This window comes from Pinus tabuliformis, chromosome J, assembly GCF_031772625.1.
Source record: "Pinus tabuliformis cultivar Carrire ecotype Pingquan chromosome J, CPIR1, whole genome shotgun sequence".
Classification (NCBI taxonomy): Eukaryota; Viridiplantae; Streptophyta; class Pinopsida; order Pinales; family Pinaceae; genus Pinus; species Pinus tabuliformis.
Genome location: NC_142295.1, coordinates 1,103,511,274 through 1,103,533,131, shown reverse-complemented (window position 1 = coordinate 1,103,533,131; position 21,858 = coordinate 1,103,511,274). Strand labels below are relative to the sequence as shown.

Genomic DNA, 21,858 nt, shown 5'->3' with positions numbered 1-21,858 from the left:
TGATGGGAAAACTAAGATAGTAAACAAATGTTTGGAAGGATATCTTTATTGTTTTTTATTTGATAAACAGACACAATGGGTCAAATGGTTGCCTCTGGCTGAATGGTGGTATAACACTTCCTTCCATACAGCAACAAAAATGACCCCATTTATGGCACTTTATGGATATCAGCCACCATCCATCACATCATATTTAAGAGAAAGTTCTAAGGTTCAAGCAATGGAACATCACATCGAACATCAACAACAAGTCCTCCAACTCTTAAAGGATAACCTCGTGTTGGCACAGAATAGAATGAAACAACAGGAAGATCAACATCGCAGTGAAAGAAGTTTTGATGTAGGTGATTGGGTATTCCTACGGCTACAACAATATAAGTAAATGTCCCTCAACCAAGCTAAGAAGGATAATAAATTATCACCAAAGTGTTATGGTCCATACAAGGTGTTGCAAAAGATTGGTACTATGGCATACAAATTGGAGCTTCCTGCAGCTTCTCGATTGCACCCAGTTTTCCATGTTTCATGTTTAAAGAAGGTTATAGGCGACAAGCTCCTAGTTCAAACAATATTGCCAGAACTTGATGAGGAAGGAAAAATTATATGGGAACCGGAAGCAATCACAGAAACAAGAACTCGACAGCTATGAAATTGATCAATTTCGGAGTATCTTATCAAGTGGAAGAACTTATCCATTGAGGATTCCACATGGGAGGATGAGAATTTTATACAGAAGCATCCAGAACTACTCAAGCATTGAGGACAACACTTTTTTGAAGGAGAGGGGCATGTTGGGTCCCTATAATACTAGTGATTACCCCATTAATATTGTAGTTTCATCCCTTATTAATATTGTTGTGCCCCTATTATCCCCATATTGTTATTATTGTGCCCCATAGAATCCCTCTATTGTTATTTTTGTGACTTTATATTATTATTGTTAGGTCGGCTGGGTTATATTGTGACTCCTTAGACTGCTATATATAGAAAGGAGGTCTTTTCATTTGAATCATGGAAGAATTTTTCATTTATGTAATTTAAAGAAGGTTTCCCCCTCGAAGAGGCTGAATTCTAAGGCATTGATCTATATTTTCTATTTTTTCTTGAGCTGGTTTCATAACAGGTACTCCCTAAATCAATCAACACTATTACCTTTTTCTTCTTGATTTTTCCTTCTATCTTGATTGTTTGAGGAGTGCAAATTCCAGCCAATGCATTACAATATATGGTTGGATTCATTTCCTCTTTATCTAGGCTTTGTTCCTGGAGTATGTCCTCTTCATTTGACCTTTCTTGCTCCTTTTCTTCTTCCTCTTCAAATCTATGTAGAATAATTTCTTCTCAGCACACTTATGACCTTTAGTGTATTTGCTATCACAACTGTAACAAATCCATTTTTCTCTTTTTTCTTCCAATTGTTGTGGTGTCAACCTTATAGGTTGTGGAAGACTAGGGGCAACAACACTTCCATCTTTATAGTTGTGAGCGGTATGCATCCTGGTTGCCATAATTTTGCTTTCCATTTTTCTTGCTAACCTAAATGTCTCCTCTAATGAATCAGGTTCCCAAAGGCAAACATCATGTTGGATATTATCCTTTAAAGTCCCTATGAACACATCAATCCTATGCTCCTCTGGAATATTTTTAACCCTTGTGTTCAAATTTTGGAACTCCTCAATGTGCTCCATTATTGAACCCTTTTGTTTGAGACTTATCAATTGGCTAAAAAAAGTGTTGCTTTTTGTATCCTCATAATGTGTTGTCAATTCTTCCGTAAAAATTGCCCAAGTGATAGTTTGTTTATGAGAGAAAGGTGATTGATACCATACAAACTGATTTGGTTCCAAATATAAAGTTGCAATACGGACCTTTTGTGTGTTTTGCACATTATTGAGATTGAAAAATTGCTCCATTTGTAATATCCATGTTGCGGGATCCTTGCCATAAAACTTCCTCATATCGATTTTTGGAATATGGTGGGTCTTCAATCCAACATTAGAGTCTATGAAATCATGATTAACATTTCTTTTGTTTGCATCACGAGTTTCCTTTACCACCCTTTCACCATTAGCAAGTATTTCTTGTAGAAAACTTGTCAAATCTATCTTCAAATCATCAATCTTAGCTTCCATGTCATTTATCTTAGATTCCACGCCATTTATCTTAGCTTCTGTTAGCTTTTGTGAGAGTGAAATTTGTTGCACTTGGTCTTGTAATTTTGATATATCATGTAGTATTTCTTCCTCTTCTTCATGAGTCATGCTAGAGCTTTCAGGTTGCTTACTAGGTGTTTGCATTTTCTTTGCTCGAGGCATCATTTACCAATAATAATTCTCTACTATGCCCTTTGAATTCATTCAAATAAATTTTTCAAACCAAGCTTAAGAAAAAATTTAAAAAAAATCTACACACCTTTTTTCACTTTGTAGGAGCTTGATATTGCCTCTGATGTATCTTTGTAATTTCAGATCATCCAATTCTGAAATTGTGACCTACAGTAGCCCACTGTGTCCTCTTTCCAATTCCACAAGTCTGATCCCAATTGGATTCTCCAAGTAAGAGTTATGCCAAATCTCCCGCAGTGACCTGATTATAGACTAGTTCAGTAGAGTGAACTTGTATGACATGCCACGTGTCCCTGTTTTGACCTTTGGCTCTGAAAAATATATACAAGAAACTATATTCTGTCCTCTTTCTATAGCTTCTTACTAAATTTCAATCCGATGCTCAGAGAGAAAGTTATGATGATTTTCCTCAGGTCACATGTTTGGAATGTAATTCAAGAGTTTGCAAGAATACCAACTTCCTCAGATCATATCTCCGCAAATATGGCACAAAAAGATCTGAAATTTGGATCTGAGGTTCAGTGCGATTTCATCTCAAGTGGGTTTTTGTTTTTGCTTTTGAAACATTGCAGAAAAAAAGTTATAGTGAAAATTCCACGATGACCTATTTGGAGCAGCGAAACCCTAGAATCCAAAGCTATGATACCAAATATTGTGAAACCAACTCACAAAAAGATAGAAAAGATAGATCAACACCTTAGAATTCAGTCTCTTCGAGGGGGCAACCTCCTTTACATTACACAAATGAATGATTCTTCGATGATTCAAATGACGAAACCTCCTTTCTATATATAGGAGTCTAAGGAGTCACAATATAACCCAGCCGACCTAACAATAATAATATAAAGGCACAAAAATAACAATAGAGGGATTCTATGGGGCATAGTAATAATAATATGGGGACAATGGGGGCACAACAATATTAATAAGGGATACAATGACTAGTATCATAGGGACCTAACAATAGATGTACAAGTGATGGCATATGGGAAAGAGTAAAATGAGATAAAACATGCTAACAAATGGTAGATACCGCTTTAAAACCAAAACCCTTCCTTATTTGTTCATCTACACTCAACCTGTAGGTTAATAAGACTGATTTCTTCCCTTTTACCTATGACACACAAGGATTCTCTCTGAGGTGTTCTTGGGTGATCAAATTTGTTAACATTCTTGCGTCTGTGCCAATATGTGGCCAAAGACCTTCTCAATAGCATTCAAATCCCATTTGTTATTCAAACACCAATCCTTGAGAACATGACTTGCAACAATTGTAAATCATCACCTCAAAACCTTAATCAATAGACACCCTTGATTCTATCCTACGGGAAATTATGATAATGATCCTTGAAAGGCTCCTATGCTCGATGCTTAGCTGGTTCAACTACCATACATCGTGACCTTCCTTCCTGTTCATCATTATTATATTTTGTATTTATTTTTATTTATCATATAAATATTATATATTTTTTACATTTATTTTTAGTTATCATTTAAATATTATATATTTTTATATTAAAAATATATTTTACCAATAGATTTTGTCCAATACTAGTGAATCAATATTATTTGTTTCTAGTTATTGTTAATTTTCCACACTTCTCTAGTTGTTAGAGGTATTATTTCTAATCCACACCACTCTAGTTGTTAGAGGTACTATTCCTAGTCCTAGGTCAGTGTTGTAGGTCTACTGAAAAACACTTTGTTTGCCCATTCATGTATGTCTTTGACGCTAACTTAACTATACTTAAACTAAGCAAGAGTATCTACAATGTAGCCCTTATTCAAATGTGTCAGTTATTTTATACCTTTCAAAGTTCAATAACTAAACTCAGCGGCACAGAACGCTAGCTATTCGGCCTTGTTATTCACATTTCTCCAAAGTAAATGATTCCCATATTTGGTAAACATGAAATACAATATGAAATGATATGTTTCTTTCATCCACTCAAGCAAGATATGGATGGTACTCCGAGAAATATGAGATAATGTTTTTGGTAGATACACCCCTTTCCATTCTTCTTTTTATGTTTTTCCCTGTGATTTCATGATTTCCTTTCCTTTTAAAGAACACAAAATTTAGAGTTTAATTGTTAGGGATATATGTAGTTGCAGTGCAATTTCCACTCTATTTAAATCATCATTATGATAGAAATTTTGTTGCATTTTCTTAGTTTTTCAAATATTCTTTTGCTCTATCATTTTATCTCTCCTACCCTCTTACATCCTATATAACATATATTCTATATTTTAGTTTATGCTTGTTTCCGTAAGTATATCTTCCTTCCAAAGGTGGAAAAAATTGGAGTTTAATTATTAAAAATGCTTTTGGTTGTACTTTTTCATTATCTTTATGATTTCATTATGGAGATAATTGGATAGGTTTTAATCAATTTCCTTAATATGCCTTTCTTTTCCCTTTCCCTTTTGCTTCACTATTTTTCTATGTAACATACATTATATGTTCAGGGTTTAGCTACTTGGTCAATCATTTAATTTGTTCCTCCTATATTATGCTCTCTAACATATACTATATGTTCAAGTTTTAACTACCTATTCAATAATGGAAATTTGTTCCTCCTATATTATCCTCTCTAACATACACTATATTTTCAAGTTTTAACGGCTTATCAATCATGGAAATTTGCTCATAAATTTTATGTCATTTTTATTTCAGCCCCTACACCACTTTACTTTTTTCCTAACAAATATTATTCCTCAATTTTGGCATTCATTTTAACAAGTATTCATTCATTTATTGTTTAGTAGGCCTTTATATCACATCACATCTCTGCTCTCTCATAAAATACACTTTGTGGATGCTTCTATTTTAACATACATTTGTAAATGCTTCTATTTTAACATACATTGTGGATGTTTTATTTTATCTATGTTTCTTTGAATTCGTTATACCTTTTTTTTGTCACACTTGCTTTTATTTTCCTTTTTTGTGATTTAGGCTTCCTCTATTTCTGATTTAGGCTTCCTCTATTTCTTCTTGCAATATTCCATTATTATTCTTTTTCTTATTATAATGCTTCATCTCATTTAATATATGGTTTTTTTCTCATCATTTAATTTTTGTATTATAATATTTGAACAAAAGTTAAGGGTTCAAATCTCGATTGATTATATTTTACTTAAAAGGAAAGTTGAGGTTTGACTTTAGACACTATCTCATCACTAGGGTTCTATTATATACCTTGGTGACTCAACTATCACAATAATTAAATCATGTCATTGTTTTCATATGGTTTTTTTCATGATTTTTCCCTCTATAAAATTTTACTCATGTCCTATTTATCACTATCATTTGCAGTAATCATTTAGTATGTTATTCTATTTTAGCCATTTTTCATATTAGTATAAATGGAATGATATTCTCAGATTATATCATTGCCAGAGATATTCACTTAAATATGCATATGAGGGCTGTATCATGGAACACTTTAATTTCTTTTCTTTTATTCTATGCATATACAACATTTAATCATAATTCAATGTTATGTTATCATTTATGACCTAAATATCATAGGTTTAATTGCTTATATGGTTTTCATTCTTTTTGTTTCATTCATCTTAGATATTTTTTTATTTTAAATTATTAGTAATGGGCTTGACTCTACTATGTTGTGGTGGCTCAATAAAGACATATATTAACATTGCTCTCCTGATTTATAAGGGATCAAATTTTAGTTGTTTTATGAATTCTCTTTGGTGTTTTCCTATGTTGGTTTAGAATACACCTTAAGCAATCTGCTTAGAATGATTGCAATATCATTTATTCTTATTGGCTTTCTTAGTTTAGAATTGTATTTCACCTTTAGCATTTGTCTTAGAGTCACATTTAGATCTCTTGCATAGTTTTATCCATTCCTTTTTCCAATTTTCCCACCAATTTATTGCTAATACCATATATTCTTGAGTATTTTAATTATGTTGTGCACACCTCTAAATTCAATCCTGGAGGGTAGAATGTTAAAAAAATACACATTGATTTTGAAGGTCGTGGGTATCCATTTTCCACGTTCTTAAATTAGTTTACAAAACAAAATCATTGTACTTCTCAAATTAATTGAAAAGAGGAATCGTGTCATGCCAAATGAAGAATTAAGAAATTTCCCTACAAGCTTTCAAAATTGATAACAACAATAGACATCCTACTTCCATCGCTAAAACCAAAACTTATTTCCATTATTCCTTTGAGAGAACAATGGAAATTTAGATTTAAATGAATACATTCAAAAAATATGAACAAATATCTAAGATTAGGTAAACGGAAAGAGATGAAAAAGATACCTACAAAGAGGACTTAAAGTTGAAAATTCTCTAGAAATTCTTATCCTTGACATATATTATCAAGAACACTTTCAAGCATATCTAAAAATGGACACTACTTAGGCATACACTAAGTGTCCCACAGTATTTCTATCCATACAATCGAAAGACAATCGAAACTTAAACCTCTCATTTAAAAACAACACAAATATTTCCAATTACTTAACCATATTAAGAGCCCTAAACCCATACTTTGTGCTATCCCAATTTGGATAACTTAGTAGAAACCTTAAGATTGATTGACAAGTATTACAAATTGTCGATATAACATATACAAATATATATTAGCGTTTTGTTATCTACGTGTCAAACGCTAGCTATCAGTGATGGCAAAAAAAGGTTATGTTTGACACGTGGGCAACCAAAAAGCTCAAGTTTGATACGAAATGGGGGTTTAAAGGTGGAGCGTAGAGGAAAACTAGCATTGCACGTTGATTCATGGTACTAGTATCATCAAGTAAATAAGGAGTGCTTAGCACTGTACGAAGGAACTCTTCCAACCGAAACCGCTTACTGCTTAGCACTGGATAAAGAAACTCTTCCAACCGAAACCGCTACAATCTTTAACGCTGCCAGAAAAACGGGTATGGGGAGGACCATTGCAGAGCTCGGTGCCGTAAGCGGCAGCAATCTGCCCTTGATTCACGAACTCGTATCCTCCGCGAAATTTGCCATCGATATTAGAACACCAACAATCGCTGTATCGAATAGTTTGGTTATTACACACTGCGGATTCCCAGGCAGTGAAATAGCTGCCTCCTTTCGCAGGCTGGGCGGAGGCTAAAATGAGGCATACCGAAACAAACATCATGTATGTGAAGGGCTTGGTCTCCATGGCAGCTGATTCTGGAAATACGCAGCAAATTAAAGAAGCCGGGAGAAAATTGTGCTTTCAGGGAACCCTAATTTACGACATAGTAGCGTTCACTGGATGAAATTTGTTTTCCTCCTTCGCATAATCCATGGATGGGTTTAATTTGATGGGGGACTGAAAGCGGACAGTTACAGCCGCTCAGGACGAACATTCAACAGACGCCTCTGTGTAGAACCCCCAAATTTCTCATGTAGGTTTAATTGTGGACAAAGTCTATGTGGGTTTGCTGGCTGGAATTTGTCCGGTCGCGCGTTTGACGTTTTCTGCACGACCTTTAAATTTCTCCTGGAGTGAACTAAATTCTACGCAAGTTGTGTACGTGGCTCGGGTTTGTGCTGTTTACGCGTTTGACGTTTCTTGGTAGGGACGTATCTAGTCCATCTCCCAGCGATGGATATAATAATTTTTCTAATAAAATAAATATTATGTAAATTTTAAATAAACTAATTTAAAATGTAATTTAGCGTAGAAGAATCTGTAAAATAAATACATTACAATAATTTTCAATGAACATTAATAAGTTATCATCAATATTAGAAATTATTATGCAAGCACATTTACTAACAATAATTTATATATTTTTAAACCATGGTTATTAGAAATTATTATGCAAGCATATTTACTGACAATAATTTATATATTTTTAAACAATGGTTTTGAAAAAGGTTAGCCTTTTTAATAGAAAACAATGTTAATTTTTCTAACAAACTAAATTTATTATATAAATTTTGAATACAATAATTTAATTTACAAAAAGTTATTTGATAAATACATTAATGATGAATTTTAATAGTTAGAGATTATTATTCAAGTACATTTAGTAACAACAACCATCATATGTTTCTAGAGATATTCAAATATGATATTTTAGAAAAGGTGGATAGATAATCATGTCCTTTTATACCTATGAGAATAGGAGAATAGTGTAAAAGGGAGATTAATAAGGTGTGTAATCCAATTTTAAAATTGATGGGGTATGATGTAATTAAGATACCTAAAAAATGATCCAAAAGGAATCATTATATAATTTGTCATTTATTTCTGTACTTTTTTGGTAGAAAAAATGGAGTCATTGGCTCATATGGTCCATTTTAGGGGGGCGGGTTATTTTAGCAATTTGTGGTCTAGAATCTTGTTAAGCCTATTTGAGGTTGTAAATGTTTGTTTTTAGATAAAAACTTTTCAAACATTGTTCTCATCCTATCATCATTGTTCTATACATTCATTGCTTTCCAATGATGTGAAGATCACCTCAATAGAGTCATTTTGTGGATGTTATGCATCCCACAAGTTGACCAATCATGTGACCACCATAATACAAAGTGGATGTTAAATCAACTAAGATTACTCAAAATTGTGGAGCTAGTGATTTTTGGACTTTCAAGAATATTATAATGGTCCCAAAACCCTAACATTAATTAGGGGTTGATGCATGCAAAAATCAAACCAAACTCTACACAATTATAAGGATATTTTAAATATTGGGTTGGTGGATAGGAAGGAGTTCCATTCTTATTGTATTATGTATTGAACCATAGTTGAATGGAGCATATGGGAGTGGGATGTTGTAACAAAATATAGGAAGTACAAGATCTTGTAGTAGCCATATTGGTTGCAATCTCCATGGAAACTCTATGGTGAGTGCCCCTTTCTTTGCATTTGCATTTCATAACTAAGAAGAAAAGAGTGAAACATAAGCTTCACTTTCTAACTAGGTTTTTCATGTATGGGGTTTCCTGAGGTACAATTTGTGTTCATTGTGTGGATGGTGTGTTATTTGCTCAGCTTATTTGATTAGTTTTGGGTATTTTCAATATTTTCATGCATTGAGCGAGTAACATTTAATTTGAAATTTAAGTTACAAAGCACTACATAGTAGTGGAGTGTAAAAACTTGTAAGGTATGTTGTGACAATTTGCTCTAGTGGAATATCCACGATAGTTTATAGATCATATTGGCATAAGAGCAACTTTCTTTGGGGATTTTGGTAGAAGATGCAAGATCTAGGAATTTGTATAAAGTCTAAAAACCTTAGCCATGGAAAATGAGTACAATAACAATTCATTGGGTGTGTTAGAAAAGATATTTTTAAAGCTAGAAGCAGGAGTCACTAACATCTCTCACAACATGGCCATCCTTTGACACGTGGGCAACCAAAAGGTCAAGTTTGATACGAAATGGGGGTTTAAAACTTGCCGGTTTGGGGAGCGTAGAGGAAAGATCTATAAATTTGTTTTAGTTTGAATATCTCGCCTATGAAGTGCTCTTTGTTTTCATTTGTATGTGCGGTGCCAGATGTCTTTATTAATTTGTATGTGTATCGAATATTTTATTAATCTTATTTCATGTAAACTTAATTATAAAATTAAAACAATGAAGTTAAATCTAAGTGTGTAATATAAACCTAATTAATAATTTTCATATAAGATTTTGTATTTAAATTATTTATAGTTTGGGAAAAAGAAGAAGATAACATTTGATATGTTCGCAAATTACAATATTTTTTTTTTATAGAAAGTATTTTTATTTATTAATTTTAATTTACAATTTGCTTTATTCTATAAATTTACATAATTTAGAACATAAAATTTATAAAATTGTTTTTTTAAAAAATATTTACTAAATTATAACATTTTTCCTCGCTGAGTTTAATGTATGAAACTATATTAGAATATTTTCGTTTAAGGAAAACTTTATATATGTATGTCGGATGGAATGACATGATATTAAAGTTAAATCATAAATGTCAATGGAATGGAAGACTATGAACTTAATGTGTTTCTTTTTAATGTGTATTTATGATTTTAATTATTTAATTTAACCACTTTCTTTTCCATTTTTTGATGGATTTAATTATTATTTTTAACCTTTTTAGTTGAAAAAAAATATTATTATATATGATTTCCTAAATTCCATTCTTTTAGAGATGGAGGTAGTGTATGCATTGGAGACAAACAAATAGTAGATGATGGAGAATGAAGAGGCTAATTCCATCCTTTTAGAGATGGAAGTAGAGTAGGCATGGAGACGAGCAAATAGTAGATGATGGAGAATGAAGAGGCAAGGAGGAGGTCATGGTGAAGAAAATGCGGAGGAGGATGTAGGAGAGGATGCATAGGGAAGGAGGTTAAGGAGTAGATAGTGGAGGTGGAGGGAAATGATGTAATATATGGGAGAGAGGAGGAGGAAGTGAGATATGTATGAAGCAAATGATGGGGTGGTGGAAGGGAAGTATAACAGAGGATTAAGAGAGGAGGATGATGTGGAGGAGGTATAAAAGGAAGGGGAGATGGAAGAGGAAAAGTGTAAGGTAGAGGAGGAATGTTTGGTGGAGCTGGAGGTGGAAGAGGAGGTGGTGTAGGGGAAGGTAGTGGGATAGTGGAGTTGGAGGTAGACGATGAGGACGTATATGGAAAGATAGTGCAGGAGGTGTGGAAAGAGGGGTGGAAGTGGCGGTGGAGGAGGTGGTGGGAGAGAGGGGTGGAAGTGGCGGTGAAGGAGGTGGTGGGAGAGATGGTGGGGAGGAGTAGCTAGAGAAGTGGGAAGTGGAAGAATGTGGAAGAATGAGGGGGTGGTGGATTCGTGAAAAGATTCTATAGATTGTTGAACCCTATCTCTCAAGTATTGGTTAATATTGAAGTATGTCTATGTCAACTTTGGCATAGAAGGTTTCGACACCTTCATCACAAAATATTACCAACTCTAGATTCAATGGTGAATGGCATCCCTGAATTCAAGGAGGACCATGAAGGAGTATGAAAGGGATGTGAATTAGGTAAAAATGTTAAGAGACCATTTGGAAGCAGTGCTTCAAGGTCAAAAGAAGTCCTCAATCTCATTCATCGTGATGTCTATGGTTGTATGTCTACAAAGTCTGTTGGAGGTAGTCTATATTATGTAATATTCATTGATGACCACTCAAAGAAAACTTGGATCTATTTTTTGAAGTCCAAGGATGAAGTATTCAACAACTTTCAAGAATTCAAAGTTGAAGTGGAGAACCTTATAGAAAGGAGGATAAAAGTATTAATATCTAACAATGGAGGAGAGTACACATCAAAGGAACTCATAACTTCCTATAAGGAGGATGCGATTAAGAGGTAGTTGATAGTCCCATATAATCCTCAAAAAAATGTAGTTTCTGAGAGAAAGAATTGATCAATTGAGCAAAGTGTAAGAGCCATGTTACAAGATCAAGACTTGCCAAAATTTATGTAGGGTGAAGCAACAAAAACTACACTGTATGTTCAAAATCGAAGTGCTCACAAATCAATAGACAACATAACTCCTGAGGAAGCATTCACTAGCAATAAACCAATTCTAGACCATCTTCACAAATTTGGTTGTCCTTTCTATGTCACATTCTGAAAGGTAAGAGAAAGAATTTAGATCCTACAAGCATGAAAGGTATATATGTTGGCTACAATAACAGCTTAAAGGCCAACAAGATCTACATATAAGGAGGATGCCTAATAGAGGTAAGCCGATATGTGATCTTTAATGAAAGTATTACATTCAAGAAATCAAAGGACCTCCCAATGGACTGTAATGATGAAGATCTTCCAATATTTGAAGAAGAATGGACTAGGGGGAAGAGAATTCAAATAATGAAGAAGAAGGTCCCAATGAACCTATGCAACTAGTAATCATGCCTGAAAGCAGAAATATACCTAATTGGTTGAAGTCTACTCTTCTAGATGAAAAATGACATGAAGCAGCCAAAAGCATGTTCAAGGAATGCAAGAAGCTCAAAAGATATTCAGGGTATCCAACCTATATGACGAAGTTAATAGAAGCAATACCATCCACCTTGCAAAAGGCTATAAAAAATTAAAAAAGGAAGATGACATGAATGAAGAATATCAATTAATAATGAAGAATGGAGTACGGGAGATCATACCTAGGCCTAAAGAAAAATATGTGGTAACTTTGAAGCGGCTATACAAGATTAAACATGCAGGAGATGGATGTATTGATAAATATAAGGAAATATTTGTGGCTAGGGGCTTCTCCCAATTGGGAAGAAATTGATTATGAAGAGACCTTTGCATCTACAACAAGGTATAAAAATATATGTTCATTGGTCTCTTCGGCAACATCAATGGGATGGAGCATCCACCAAATGGATGTTAAGACAACATTCCTAAATGGTACTATCGATGAAGAAGTCTATATAGAACAACCCCTGGGTTTTGAATTAATTGATAGAGAGACTTATTTATGTAGGCTGAAGAAGGAAATTTATGGCTTTAAGAAAGCACCAAGGGCATTGTATGCAAGGATGGACATATACCTAAAAAGATTGAGATTCTTGAAAAGTTGTGTTGATCTAAATCTCTATATAAAAGTTGGGAAGGATGAGCCCATAATAATTCTTTTTATGTGGATGATATTATCATGAAATGCATAGAAGGTCATATTCAAGGGTGCAAAAAGCATCTAGGAGTAGAATTTGATATGAATTATGTAGGCTTATGACCTATTATTTGAGGTTGAAAGTTTGGCAAGGACATGATGAGATTTATCTAGGTCAAGGAAATTTTATGATTGATATGCTAAAAAGGTTTGGCATGATGGACTACAAACCTATGAGAACCCCTATGGTCAAAAACTTAAAGAGGCTAAGAAGTTCTGAGTTAAGCCCCGTGGATCCAATGAGGTATAGACAATTGATTAGGCTCACTAATGTATATGGTAAATATTTGACCAGATATTTGTTTTGCAATGAATATTCTCAGTCAGTTCTAGGTAGAGCTCAAGCATGATCATTGGATGGCAGCTAATCATATACTAAGATATCTTCAAGGAACAATCCACTACTACCTAAAGTATGATAAGGGGAATGATGTCCACTTGATTGAATATACTTATTCCAATTAGAGAGGTAGTGATATGAATGAGATAAACACTACCAAAGGATGTTTTAGTTTGGGATCCTCCATGATATCCTGGATGAGTAGAAAGAGAGAACTGGTTGTTTTAGGTAGTGTTGAGGCTGAATACATTGCAGCTTGTGAAGTAAGGAGGGAAGTTGTCTGGTTGAGGAAGCTGCTACCTAACCTATTTGAAGGACTAATTGACCCTACAGTGATAGATTGTGACAAAAACAACTATATAAGGTTGTATGAAGACCCAATGTTCCTTGGAAAGACAAAGCACATAAATAATAACTATCACTACATATGAAAGTTGGTCCAAGATGGAGTGTTGTGGTTATGATATATCTCCACCAATTAATAGGTAGCTGGCATCTTGACAAAATCTTTTCTTAATAAGAAACTTGTGTATTTGAGAGACAACCTTGGATTAGTTGATATATCCTCCCTAGTTGAGAGGGATATAGACACATCATTCTTGTCTTCACTTTGTGAAGAACGAATGGAGGATTCGATAAGCATCTAGCTTCTGATACTCTTTGAGGATGAGATAGGGAATCCAATATAAGATTGGTCGAAGAGGAAAATCCTTGAAGATGTGTTATTCCAAGATAGGAATTGTCCTAAAAGGACATAACCTATGAAAACCCAAGTGGGGTATTTTCCTTGAGGCATTGATGATGGTGTTTATCAGTCATTGGTCTTGCCAAGATTGTGCTCTGGTCTTATGGAGAGATAGAGTTGTTAGTCAAGGCCTTTCTATGTGACAATGTTGGTTGGTATGATATAAAGAGATAAGATTAAAGGATAGCTTATGATATGGCTTACCAATGTGACTCTTATTATGATATCTCTTCAGTTTGAGAATGTCTATGTGCCACTTTGAATACCTCCCTAGTTAAGAGGGACAATTGAAATATGTAACTAGGTTTGGTCTTCATAAATATGAAATGTACTTTTGATTATTGTATATTGTAAAAAGAAAGAAATATTATTATTGTTATTTTTCTAGCATGGGTTTCATGCTCAAGGTATTTTATTTAGAGGTCAAGTTCCCATTAAATAAAGAATTCAAAAGAGTCATTTTCATATGAAGAGTACCCCATCGAGCACATTGCCACTTTTAAAAAGAATCATTTTTGTATTTAGAAGTGTTGAAATACCCTTCAAGATCAAGCCAACTTGACAGCTAAGAAGTCACCCTCATTAGGGCATGTCCTCCTCCTTATAAGCCTATATATAGGAGGGAAATTGACCTCCTATGGACACACTCATCTTCTCATCATCTAATAAAAGGAGAAGAAGAAGAAGGCTAGCAAAGGAGGAAGAAGGATGAATGAAATTTGTTTTGGGTTGTTTCTCTCTCTCTCTCACACACACTTGTGAAGAAAGAAGGCATGGTTTTGTTGCTGCAAAATCAAAGTTGAGGAAATTGTAGAAAGAAGGTCGAATGAAGGAATATTTTATCACCTAAAAACCCTATAAGAAGGAGAAATTCAATTAAAGGTCAAGAGAAGACATGGAAGCAGTGAATTTACTCATGTGTGTGGAAGCACCAATTGTTGTTGGGGGCCAAAATTTCAAGACCTATAGTGGAGGTTAAAATTCTGTAGTTGGGGTTCAAAGTTGTGAAGATGGAAGATATTTAACTAGGTCTCACTTGGACAGAGGAAGCGTATAATAGAGGAGGAACAACTTGACCTTGGATGGGTATTGGTATTGGTCTAAAGGTATTGGAATTCATCATTTGAATAATCTATAAGAAGAGAAGAGATTTGTGGGTTTTCCTCTCAAGTGGAGAGGTTTTAGCTCTAGATTGCAACCTATATCTTGTGTTCTTTTGTATTGTTCATCTTATTATTTTGGTAGTTGTTTGATGATAAGAACAACATAATAACAAGAGAAGAAACTAATAATCTAGAAAATTAAAAATACATCACAACAAGTTATCAAGTTGAAAAGAAATCATCCTAAATGTATCTCTTTAGATTTCTCAGCAAAATGGAGGTGGAGGTGGTAGAGGAGGAGAAAGGTCATGGGGTGGGATGTGGAAGAGGAGGAGGCATAGGGGATGGTAGTGAGCTATTAGAGTTGTAGGTTCAAGAGGATAAGGAGGTGGGAGAGATGATGGTGGTTTAGTAGTTAGATAAGGGGGAGATGAAGAAATGAGGGGTTCGTGGAAGGGGATGACGAAGTGATAGGTTGTGAAATGAGGGGTCGGTGGAAGGGGAGGAGGAAGTGGAGGAGGTGTAGAGGAATTCAAAGAATTAGAAGATTTAATAAGGAAGGATTATGAGAGGAGGAGGTAGGGGAAATGGATACATAGGTAGAGAAAATCAAAGTAATGGTGGTAGATGAGGAGGATAGTGGAGTTGAATGTGGAAGAGGATGAGGAAAAGGGGAAGGTAGTGGGGTAGTATATTTGGAGGTAGAAAAGGAGCCATGGGAAAAGGTAGCGAGGGTAGTAAAGGAGGTTAGGGAAGAGAGGTGGAAGAGGAGGTGGAGGAGGAGGTGGGATATATGGTGGGGGAGGATTATTAGAGAAGGGAGAAGGTGGAGGAATGAGGGGGTCATGGAAGGAGAGGAGGAAGTGGAGAAGCTAATAGAGGAATTCATATAAATGTAGGATTGAATAAGGGAGGATTAGGAGAGGAATAGGTAGGATAAATGGAGACAACGGTAGAGGAAATGAAGGTGGAATTGGTAGAGGTGGAGGAAGGTTTAGTAGATTTAGAGTTGGAAGAGGATGGGGCATAAGGGGAAGTAGTGGGGTTATTTTAGGAGAAGAGGGAGAAGGGGTAGAATATGTAGTGGAGGAGAAGGTGGGAAACATGATGGAGGAGGAGAAATTAGAAAAGGATGAGGTGGAGGAATGAGGGTGTAATGGAAGGGGAGGAGAAAGTGGAAGAAGTGATAGAAGAAGCCATATAATTACAGGATTGAACAAGGAAGGATTAAGAGAGTAGGTAGGGAAATGGAGACATGGGTTAAGGAAATGAAGATGTTGATAGTAGAGGAGAAGAAAGTACTGGTAAAATTGGACATGGAAGAGGAGGAGGCATAGGTCAAGGTAGTGGGCTAGTAGTTTTGGAGGTGGAAGAGGAAGAGGCATAAGGGGAGGTAGTGGTGGTAGTAGAGGAGGGAGGGAATAGGGTGGTTGAGGTGGTGGAGGAGGAGGTGGGAGAAATGATGGGGGAGGTGGAGGAATTTGCAGGTGCTCGAAGTGGAGGATGAATTTAAGGAGGTGAGAGAGGAATTCATAAAATTAGACAATACAACAAGGGAGGATTAGTAGAGAAAGTGGTAGGGGAAATGGAGAAAAGGATAGATTAAATGGTGGTGGAATTGGTATAGGAGGGGAAGGTTTCATGGAATTGGATTTGGAAGAGGAGGAGGAATATAGGAAGGTAGTAGGGGTAGTGGAGGAGATGAGAAAGAAGGGTTGGAAGAGGCAATAGAGGAGAAGGTAGGATTGATGATAAGGGAGGATTAGTTAGAGAAGGAGGAGGTCAATGAATGATGATCCATGTGGATATTGGTGGCCACCGACTTATTTCACTTGGATCCGCACCATTGTTTCTTTCAAATTCCTTAATTTTAGCATAGTTGACTATTTTTGGCCATTTTTCTGGTCCTAAACCTCCGAAGGCATTTTGAGGCTCTAAATAATGTTTTTCTTGGAAAACAGGAAAACTTATAGCATTTGATGAGGGTTTTCAATAGAAATTTGTATTTCTCTAATATATATTTCTAACGAGATATCGTACGTGTTAAACAAAAATCATATGCCAAAGTTATGATCCTTGGAATTTGGTGTACCAATTTACCCTAATAGGGCCCATAGACTTCTAGAAATTCATCTCCTAAGGTTAGGTTTTTGGATGTTTAGGGTTGTCCATTATTTCACAACAATAAATAGGCCTTCGAGCCGATTGTAACATAGTTTAGAAGTAATGTAGCTACCATATCTCTTCTCAAAGATAAACTATCGTTGCCTGAGCTAGTTTATTTCCATTCTGTTATCACTTGGATTTTCCCAGAAGTTGTAAGAAGAGGGAATGGGGTCCAAGGTAACCACAAACCAACTTTTAGGTATAGAATGTAGCCAATCTGTATCTAGAGAGGGCTCTCTCTTTAAGGTTTAGCTTTGTTCTGGAAGATGTTAGGCTAGTTATGAAAGCTTGGGGGTTTTGATTGTATTTGGTGGTGAAATTCAATAGCAGAGGGGTAGAACTGAATATTTTAGGCCATTGGGCTAATGGAGTCAAAAGAAGATGGCTCAAATAGATTTGGTTTTTCAACAAAGGATGGCTTCACAGGGTAAGATAGCTAAACAGGGAGCAAATAGAGACTTAAAAAGATGGAATGGACTTAAAAGGGATGAAGGGAAATTAAGAATCCTTCAACATGTTTTAAGAGGAGGGAACTTGGATGATCATCAATAAAAAGGAATTAAGATTTTTTTACTAAATGATCAAATGATAAACTAAGAAGCAGGAGCAATTAAGAATTCCTTGCCTATGATAGTTTAAAGGAAAACATTTAGAATAAAAAAGATTGAAGACATATTGCACTTAAGCACTTTTTGAATTATTCTTTTTCGTTTTAATATTCAGATATGGAACGTAATTGATATAATAAACAAGAAAACAATAACACATGAAATATAAAATACTTATTTGTCTGATGTTTGACACATGAATCCTGTGAAAATTCCTTTGTATTAATTCTTCATCCAGCCAGCCATGCAAGATTTGTCCAACAACACTTTATTCCAAAGTAATCAATTTTATAGTAATGTCTAAGAATCCACCCTCAATACTCTGAATGAGGGAGTATTTATACAAAACGTTTTACAACATAATATATCATAACAAAGAGAGATATATTCTTGGGTGACTAACAATAAATTACATGAAAATAGAGATAGATGGTCTCGTAGATAGAAGATAAAGTAAACTGATGGCGTGTTGTCCCTGTCTTTGTGGATGAGCTGGAGGTAGGCCCTATGATGAAGCATCTTGCTGTCTTCCTCGTAAATCAGTGCTGACCGTTTTGCTTTTCACTTTCTTACTAATACACTTTTAACTTCTCTAATACTCTTTACCTGTTTGATCTCTGTCTACCCTCATTTACCATCATTGATTGTAGTAAATAATCAAAATTTACTCTTTACCAAGGATAAATTACAAAATGTCTACCATTTCCCCCACCATTTTTGTTGTGGTATTGTGGTCCTTTGAAGTTTCCTAAGGATTTCAGCAGTCTCGGTGTGCTTGAAAAACATAGGCTAAACTGGAAACAAATGCTTTAACTCATGCTCGACACAGAAAAGGTTCTCTAGACTATCATAGAGAACTCTGCCTGTAGGCAGTGCCTTTGGTGCTGATGTACTGGTTGATGAACTTGCCTGGTTATCTGCATATTGATCCAATTTGTCCACATAATCTATATGCCTCATTAATTTATCATTGATAACTAAAGGACTGGGTAGCCCTTTGTTTTGCAAAACATTAAACTTCTCCATGAAAGCACTGATCTCCTCGTACATGTTTTAGCATCTTCTTTCCAAATTTTGCATTAGAGACGTTTTAGTCAATACCTTTTTCACTTCTACAATAGTCCCTGTTCTGTCTTCAATGCCAATTTCTTCCAGTTGATACTTATTCTTGCTATTCAAAAAATTTATAAGCCTGGTGGCTTCCTCAGGCATCCTTCCTAATTCTTGCTTTGTCCTCTGAATTTCTTCTAGGGCTACCTTTACTAAATCAATCTATTCAAAAATTATTTGTATTGATGACCAAACATCATTTATTGACTGAGTGATGTTGGTACAAATAATCTTTCTAATATCTGCTAAGGGCTTGTCAAACGTGAGGTCTTTGTCTAATGATTTCACATTTTGTTCTAACCCTTTATTCTCCCTCACGTTTTCTGAAAAATTTATCTTTGAAACGTCATATTCCAGCTCTAAGGTATCATATTGTTCTTTTACCTTTTACAACTCTAAAACTTGAAGCTTCATCTCCTCCATTGATTTTATCAATTCCTCTGTACTCAGACTTGAAGTTCCTACTGGTGTTGTTCTTGTGACTACTTCAGATGTGGCCATAGGGACATTGGGTTCCAGAGTTGTTGCCAGTGTTGAAGGGACTACAGTGGAGACTACTGGTATCACATCTGATGGCTAGGAGGTCGATTCTTCCTGCTTGATTTTGAGTGATTTTTCTAACTCTCACTCGGTCTCTTTTAGTCGTTCATTAAGTTGTAGGAGCAAGTCCATAAGCTCCTCTTCAAATTTCTTCCAAACAATTTCTGTAGTTTGTGGATGTCTTGATGGGGTTAGTTTTAGCTGATTTCTCAAGGCAGCTATGTCTTCATCTTTTTTATTTATTAAGGCTTCTACAACCTTCACATCCTTTGGATTATGTCCCAATCCAATTACTAACTCTTCCAAAGATTTAATTATGTTATCCTTAGTGTGTTAGGAGGCTCTCTCCAGTTGTAATTGGGCAGTTGTATTATTTAGAGAATTCTCTAATCTTTGGGTCATCATGGCCTTACCTATCAAAGTTGAGTATATCATTTCCCATGTTTTCTTGTGTAGTTCAATTTGATCCAAGGAATGAATATCTTTTGCCATGACCTCAAAATTTGTTTGAAGATAATCTGCCGCTATTTGAGGTTTCTGTACTTTAGGCTTGAATAGGCTCATTTCCATTTTTCCCTCCTTGATGTCATAGGCTGACATCAACCTGTTTTGATTAGTGCGAGCCATTTTCAAGTATTGATTATAAACCTGGATTCTCAATGGCTCATTCCTAGCTTTTATTTTCTTGAATTTCTTTTTAAAATCCAAGTTCTCACTTCCTGGAGGCTTAAAGGATGATACTTTAGTGCTATATTGTCTTTCTAGCCCCTATCTCTGTGAGCTAGAAGGTGTCGCAACTACCGCGAACGTCTGATGACTATTTGCACCTTCTTTTCTTTGGCTCTCTATAGTTTCCTCAAAATATTCTTCTTTTGAAAGAGGATTTAGCATGTGCCTCTTAGCACCAGGATGGTCTGTTGGACCACTGGCAAGGGTAGTTTCTTCCCTGTCTCTCTTTTTGTTCTTTTCCTCATTCAAAGGAGTTTGCAAAATTGTGGGCTCTTCTACATTGAGTTTGGTGAGCCTGTATTTGAATATATTTCTGAGAAGTTTCAGGCTGTTTTGACATGGTGGATTGTTATGTGGCTTGAGTGCTAGTCTCTGGTCCCTTTCCCTTGGATGTCCCTGTAAGTGGTGTGCTGGTATCCTGCGAGTGTTGCTGAGAGGTTTCAGTTGTAGAAGCACTGATTCCTGATGCTGACTTTTGAGAAGACTCAAATTGTACTTGCCCAAAAGAATCCAGGTCAAGTGTTTTTTCAAGATATCTCATCACATTTTCTATGTTGACCTACTCACTATCAATTTCTACTAAGGTCCCTTCCCTCCATTCATCCATGTTGGAAAATTGTTCAATCTCTGGGATTCTGTGATGCAAGTATGGTGACACTCTATTTTTCATCCTCATATCACATATGAAGCTCTGAGGGTCATATGGAATCCAACCAAAACTTTTGTGTAATTTAAGATGATATTCTAGAATTTTCTCTGCTTCTTTCCATGCTTCCCTAGTGTTGCAGATGAAAAGGCCTAGTTGATTCTTGATTCTGAGTTGTGCTTTCTTTTTGGCTTTGTGGAAGTGAACCAAGTCTGAATTTTTCATTTGTCTGAAATATTCCAATGTAAACGGTCTCATTGGAACATATCTGGGAAGCTTGAATGGGGAAAGCTTACATCCATATACTCTGATTTCTGTATGGTTATGGTATAAATACCAGTCACCCACTCTGTAATGTTTAGAAAGCTGGAGGATTTCCTTCATGTCATCACTGATCCTGGGAGGGAAAATCCCTGTCAATAAGGTAGTTGCTGGATGAACAAACTGATCAATGAACTCATTATATGAGTAAGGGGAATCAAAGGATGCATGGAAGATGGAAGTCCAAAAGATAACAAACCTTGGATTACCCTTGGTATCAAGTTTCATGATAGGGAATGGAAAATTATCTGACTGATAATAGAGCATGAGGTGATATATGAAGGTGGTATACTTGAAAACCCTTTCATTTTCCAGTCTCATGAACTGGTCATGAATTTTATCAGCAATAAAAGAAGCATAATCATACTTGACAGCAGGAGGCTGTCCAGGAGTAAAGATAGACATCAACACTAGGGTCAGTTCATCTACATACTCACTAGTGTTGAATCCCATAACTGCAGATATCATATCAACTATGAGCTTTCCCATGTCTGTGAAGAAAACTGACATATAAGGAGGTGGATCTTTAGTTTCATATCTTTGTTCTATGAAGGTCTGATAGAGGTGATTAAGTTCAT

At 35.4% G+C, this 21,858-nt stretch overlaps 1 pseudogene; it reads right to left on the bottom strand.

Annotated features, from left to right (window-relative positions):
• Positions 1-7,200: 7,200 nt before the first annotated feature.
• Positions 7,201-7,518, bottom strand: LOC149230894 (antimicrobial peptide 1 pseudogene; annotated as a pseudogene).
• Positions 7,519-21,858: the final 14,340 nt, after the last annotated feature.